Raw genomic sequence first — 7,134 nt, 5'->3', positions numbered from 1 at the left:
CGAAGCCCCTCGCCAAGGTTGCCCCGCATCTCTTTTCCTCGGATCGTTTTCTTCTAATCGTTCCGATTCTTTTCTTCTCTTCTAATTCGTTTTCTAGATCGGTTTTTCGTTTCGGTTTTCTTCTCCGAAACCCTAGATCGGATTCGTTTTCTTTTCCGATTTAGTTGCCTTTGGACCGTTCGCCGGACCATTCGTCCTAACGAACGTGATCACCAAATTCTTCTAGGTTCACGAATGCCCGTTCGTATAACCGTTCTTCTTTTTCTTCTTGTTGGATTTATTCCGCGATCGCGATCTCAGATCCGATCTTCGTTCTAGTTTATCTTCTCGCCCGTTTATCGGAATCAGGTGATTCAAGCGCCTGGAGTTTCATCTCGAAACCACCGTTCCGTCTAATCAACTTGAACAAGTTTTTGCTACTGTAAAATTTGACCTAGTTTCAACTTGCTAGAACCGAGTTGTTTTCTTCCGCCGTTTGTTTTCCGTTGTTTGTTCGGTTTGTTATTTCTTTGCAACCGGAGTTCTTAATTTAAACTTTCTGGTTCATTCTCTCATTCGAGTTTTACTTGTGCATTAGATGAGTACTTATTGTGTGGTTACTATTGTTTGCTTACGATAAATTGACCGGAGTGTGACGATTAGATCTATCACAAGTTTTGAGTGCGAACCATCTTCATCAACTTTGCAGGCAAGTAACACTTTGATCATACCTTTTCTACAACCCAGTTTTATTGCATTAGATCAATCCTCACACATTGCATGATTAGGATCTAAGTAAATTGTGGGATGGGAAGTAGATTGAGGTAGTACCTATTACCTGTTTTATTATCAAACCCTTGGGAGTTACTTCTACGTTGCTTATTATGCCATGCTATGCTAGTAGACGTGGATTGGGTGAGTGATATCCATGACAGATGTGAGATTGATAATTTTAATGGTTTATCTAAGGTGGCAACTTAAACACACATCTGGGTGGATTGAGGCACCTGATGTCTATTAGGACTTGCCTGTTTTTTTTCGGACCGCCACCCAGGCTCAAAGGGATCATAAGATAATTCATACTAGTAACTTACGTGTGCAGCCACAAGCCATTATGGGCTCTGGCATAGTGGAGTAAGTTGTGCGAACTCTTACGGGTAGGCTAGCAGATGTAGGGGATGTAGGTGTACAGGTCTACCCACATGTAAGGTGCTAGCGCTTCTGAAAGACTGTGTCTCGGTCATCCGTTTCTCAAACACCATGTAGTGCGAGAAACCAAACAGAGGCGATCGAGTCTTGTGGGGAAAAGTGCGCAAACCTCTGCAGAGTGTACAAACTAATCATGATTAGCCGTGTCCCCGGTTATGGACAACTTGTGTATCTAGTACTTGAATATCCTGCTGAATCTCAACATGTTACCTCTAATTAATATTGTTGGTTTTTAATGTGTACTTTTAATTGGGATTGAGAATGCTGTCAACCATTTTCAATGTTTCACAACCACCAAGATAGTTAAATAAATGTATTCCTTTGCAGTAGGGAAAAACTGGCTTTTCGCAAAACTGTAACCATAGAGCTTTCCACCAGCCATACATGCATGTAGTATAGCTTATTCTTTCATTACTCTCTATGTGTTACATTGCCAGCATATTCCATGTGCTGACCCGTTTTTGGGCTGCAACTTTTCATGTTGCAGACTTTTCAGACGACGAGTAAGTGATACGTTAGGGTTACGATTTCCTATACTCAACTTTGCCGTTGGTGTTGATGGGAATCCACAACCTTGTTGCTTCCGCTATTGGATTGAGGTAATAGTAATTACGTTACTTATACATGTGATTTACCTCTGTTATAAATCCTTCGAGTACTGTGTGTGTCAGCATACTGATCCAGGGATGACACATAAGCACAGAGACTTGATCCATTCGGGTCGGGCCGCTACAAGATGGTATCAGAGCACATGTTGACTGTAGGACGTGACCCTAGAAACTGACAAGCCCATAGCAAAGATTTTTTCTCTACAACTTTCCCTTTCAAAAAGATCTTTTACCTCTCTCTTCTCTTCTGAGCTTATTCAAAAATTCCCTTTAGTGAGACCATACCCCTTTCCCCTTTTGACCACTCGAAGATTCGACTGATGAGACCACTCCAAGAAGTACAGGATATCAGACAAGTAAGACCATTCGGAATGAAGAGGATTTTACCATACATTATGATAATGGAAACTACAGCTGTTGAAGACTCTGAAGACAAGTAGAATTTGAAGGCTCTGAAGAATCCCCAGATTTGTATGACCTAGGACTGCTACCCTTATGGAACTTGGCAGACTATGGAAGTTGTCAATACCCGATATCAAGATGTATCGGAGAAAGACCAAAACATGGAGAATGGAGAACTCAAGGATTTGTCAAAGAAACCCTATGGCGGGAGATATCAACTGGCAAGATAGCTCATGGCAATGACAAGAGCAGAAACACGGTTATCCGTGATGTCATCGCCCGCTGATGCTACTGTCTCCGTGCTGAGTTAAGGATGCATTTCTTCAGAATGGATTTGATGGAAGAAGGCTGATGGAGCACCTATTAGTAAGATGAAGTTTTAACCTTAGCCGGTGTATCACCAGGATCTGGAGTAGTACATAAAGAAGTTTAAGGTGGAGATCCATGAAAGCATGTTAGACAAGGAAGCATTTCGTGAAGAACTTAGGAACCAAAGGCTGAAAGTAGCCAAGATGGAGGAGCTACAACCTCGAGATACCGGAGATTTGTTAGGAACTGAAGGACAGTATGACCATATCTCATGCCAAGGATGTTGAAACCTAGAAGTTTGGAATGCAATTTCAGAATATTAAAGGATGTCACGAGAGATTTCATGTCAATAGAGATGATCTGGCAAAAGAACTTGAGAAGACAAGCATGATCGGAAGAAGCCATTGGAGGCATGAACAAGGCTTGAAGAGTTTGACGACGTTGACTTTAGAAGACCAAACCCCTATTATACACCTACGTTAGATGCGACGATTGTGAGCTGTCATTTGTTTGATGTTTTCCGACAGCCACAACAAAAGTCTGTCTTTTCAAAACTTTTGTTTGTATTGTGTGTATCCCTCTCCCTCTCTCTTATCTCACCCCAAAACCCATGGACCCAATAGATGATGAATGGAGATGAGCTTGTATTTTATGGACCAATGAGTCAATTGGAGACAGACCGATGGATTCAGAACATGGAGGATCATATGGAGAACAACCCTATAGTCGGAAAGGATATGACCCAGCATGCCCTTCAGTGCTTTGAAAGAGGTGCTGATACTTTGTGGAGGATGTACCAAACCATCAATGGATGGCAAGGAGTAACCACTTGGAAAGAATTTAAGTTGACTTTGCTAAAGTCTCAGTTTGTGTCCCAGAAGTTGAAGCCTTATGGAAAGGATATGAAGAAACCTTGTGCATGCAAGATTTGTGGAGAAATCGGACACACCCATAAGGAACACAAGGATGAATGCCCTAAATTGTGAAGGAAGTCACCCAACTGAAGAATGCCCAACTAGACAGATTACTTGTTTCTTGTGTGAAGGAACTACCCACTACCCTGCTCAGTGTCACATTTACACTATGGTATAGAGAACCATCCAGCAGAAGAAAGAAGCAGAAATGAAAGGAGGCCTCATGGAGATGTTAGAAGAACCTGTGACGAAGGAAGATGTTGAGGACACACACAAAGGAAACAAAATTAAAGCCCGCACCAAGTAATGCTATTCATGTGGAGAAGAAGGACACATCTCCCAAGATTGTCTGAATGGAGATCTAGTAGAATTCCCGACAGAGGAAGTAGAGTATGACCCACAGGAAATAGAAGCCCTGATTGGAAAGGAAAGGTCCAGGAAGAGAAGTAGGTTGGATTCCAGGAACAACCCAATTTCCACAAAAAAAACCTGAGTCATATCACATGTTTCAGGTGCAAAAATTCAGGGCACTACTTCAATGATTCCCCAAGAGGGAAGATAAGGACCCCAGGAGGCTATATAATCACAAGGAAACCGCGATATTTGTCAGAAGTAATACGTTTCCGTTGTGATGAAGTAGGCCACTTTGCCAGAGATCATCCGAAGGAGAAGGAGACCAGTGATATATAGTTGAATTTGTAACAGAATAAATGGAGTAGTAGAAGTGAGAGCTTTTTCTTTTATTGAGGGGTTAAGTTGAGACATGTAATGGAAGAGCGAGATGATTGTAATAATTTAAGAATCAATAAAGTTAGCAGTGTTGGTACTACTTTGGATTTTATGAGTTACCCTATGAGGAAAGAGTTGACCAATTCCGAGGATATGAGAAATATGGTCTATGGAAGGTTTGTGCATTTTAAGGGTGGTAGTACCCTGTAAGAACCATTGACCCCTGGAAAAGATAAGCATACTCCACTGTAATGGATTTCGGACAAAAATGAATACGAGTTTTGCCTCGATATGTGTGATGCCCAAGAGTATGTGGGATGAAGATGGAGACTGTCAGTTGTTTGGACCAAATGTGATCAAGGAGTCAGAAGAGAATGTTAAGTTGATTCGAGATAGACTGAAGGTAGCTCAGTCCAGGTAGAAGAGTTATGCAGACTTAAACACGCAAGGAGGTAGTCTATGAAATTGGAGACAGAGCATGTCTTCGTGTGACCCCTCTGCGAGGAGTTAAACAATTTGGAGTTAAGGGAAAGTTAGCCCCGAGGTTTGTAGGACCATACCGAGTTTTGGAGCATATGGGAGAAATGGCCTACAAGTTTGAGCTACCGAAAGGACTGTCAGGAGTTCAGGATACGTTTCACGTTTCCCTGTTGAAGAAGTGCCATGCAGAGATGGCCAATATTCCCCTGTAAGGACGCTTGACCGTGGAAAGGATAATGATATTCCACGAAGTGGAATACGGACTTCATAAGTATAAGTTTTTACCTCGGTATGAGGGATATCCCACGAGGATGAAGAGATGAAGTACTATTGGATATAAAGGAGGTATGATGTTGAAAATATGGATCAATGGAAAATTCCATGATGAGTCTGAGCAATCATGTCCTAGTATGGTGCCAATAGAAGGAAGGAAGATAGTACAATTGGATGGATTTAAGAATACTAGGAAGTTGGAAGTTGGAATAATGACTAGTTGCCCTGAGGATAAGTTCAAGGTTTACAAGTAATGAGATGGGCCATAACCCACAGGCCCCAGGACCTGCCAAGAAGAAAGCACATTCTTGCTGAAGGAAGGACCCTGGAAGTGGATATACTTTTGTCGACAGACGATTTTATAGGATTTATGCAAAACCTGAGAGTTGTGAAGGAACGATAGATGGTTGTTTGGCTTGCAGAATCTATGGATTTATCCGAACTTGGTTCGTCGACAAGAGAAGTTCTGCAATGCTTGTGAGGATGACCGAGTGTTACAATGCGAGATTCGCTAAATCGTATACAAGGTAATGATTTGGGTGCGGTATGGATTGATCACCATACCGACTTACTCTTATCATTCGCCTTGCCATATGGGATGGTAAATCTGAGTGACTTGCCTATAGTAGAGAGACGACGATATCAAACCTTGTTAAACCTTAGAATGGTATAAGAATTTTTCCCTGGTACACGGCAGCTTTGCCAACCGTAGGTTATACGGTGAGGATCAACACAGACCCATTTCCTGCAGGAGAAACCATAAATTGTTGACCGCCATGAGATATCGATAGTTGTTTAGTCTTGGCGCTAGTCCGTCAGCTAAAGAAGACCCAGTTTCGGAATAACCTTACCAAGATGAAAGGACAGAAGAATTGAGGAAAAGGTTATGCCACTACCGGAAGAGCTCAGAGAAGGAATTTTCTCGAGGATTTGAGAAGACCGACACCGTCAAGAATAAGGATGGAGTATATAAGTTTTGATAGAACAGTAACGATGTTTCTAAGGGTGGTAGCATCCCAGACCCCGGAGACGATTGATGGATTTGAGGAGACCCCAAACCCTAACCTTTTCTTGCTAGCCTCTCCGAATCTCGAGGACGAGATTCATTTTAAGGGTGGTAGGTTTGTAACATCCCAAAATTTTAAATTTTGGAATGTTATAATAAATAGATAGATTTGACTGATTGTTTGATTGATTGTCTGAAAGTGAGTGAATTCAAAACCTTTTGAAAGTTAAATGAGAGGGAATAAAAGGACTTTCCCAAACTTTCATTTTTGCATTTTATGCTCTCCGTGAATTCAAATGCTTTTCAAACACAAAACCCTAGAGAGAAGATGACATGACTTCTTCCATTTAAAATGAAAAGGGTGTTTGAAAAATATTTGAATTTCATTTGGAAAATATTCCAATTCTAAAACTTTATGCGACTCAATGATTTTCACGAGAGAAGATAAAATGACTTCTTCAAATTATATGAAATATGAGTTGGGAGTTTCAAAGAATTAAATTCAAAACCCCCTTTGAATTTATTTTCAATTTGGAATAGATCATCATGCATATTTTATTTTCTTGCATTTTGGTCGATCCTAGAAATTTCACGCAACTCAAGGACCTTCGGAGAGAGTTGGAGATTTCGTTATTTTCTTATTTCAGAGTTTTCTCGAATTTGAAAAAAAAGGATCATTTGATTTATTTATTCTTCATTAATTTTTCCGCTATCAAAAAATATAAGAGAGGGAATAATATGACTTTCCCAAATTTAGGAAAATGAAGATTTAATAAATAGATCAAATTTTGTTTACCGGAGTTTTATTCGCATTTTATTTGGATACGGAAAAAAATGCGTGTTTTCAAAAATTGCTTTTTAGGTCCCGAGTAAAGTTCATTTTGTTTGGCTCATTTTTAGGAGTCAGGGAAATTTTACTTTATTAATTTTGGAGTTCGTTTAGATTTTCTTTTATTTATTTTTCTGCGCGCGAGACCGTTTAAAAAAAAACCGCAGCGCCTTGGGCCAAAGGCCCAAGCCGCTAGCCGCCGGCCGGCCAAGAGGCCATAGCGCGCGCGCACTAGGGAGCCGCCGCTTCTTTTCTTTCCTAGTCCTAGTAGGACTCTTGTCCTATGTTTGTTTATTCCGTATCTATTTCTAGATCTTTTCCTCTTGTTTCCTAATCCTAATCTATTTCTTGTCCCCTACCCCAAGCAAGCCCTCCCCTCCCCAATATAAATACCCA

The sequence above is a fragment of the Triticum aestivum genome, chromosome 5B (genome assembly GCF_018294505.1).
Source record: "Triticum aestivum cultivar Chinese Spring chromosome 5B, IWGSC CS RefSeq v2.1, whole genome shotgun sequence".
NCBI lineage: Eukaryota > Viridiplantae > Streptophyta > Magnoliopsida > Poales > Poaceae > Triticum > Triticum aestivum.
This window is presented reverse-complemented; position numbering follows the sequence as displayed.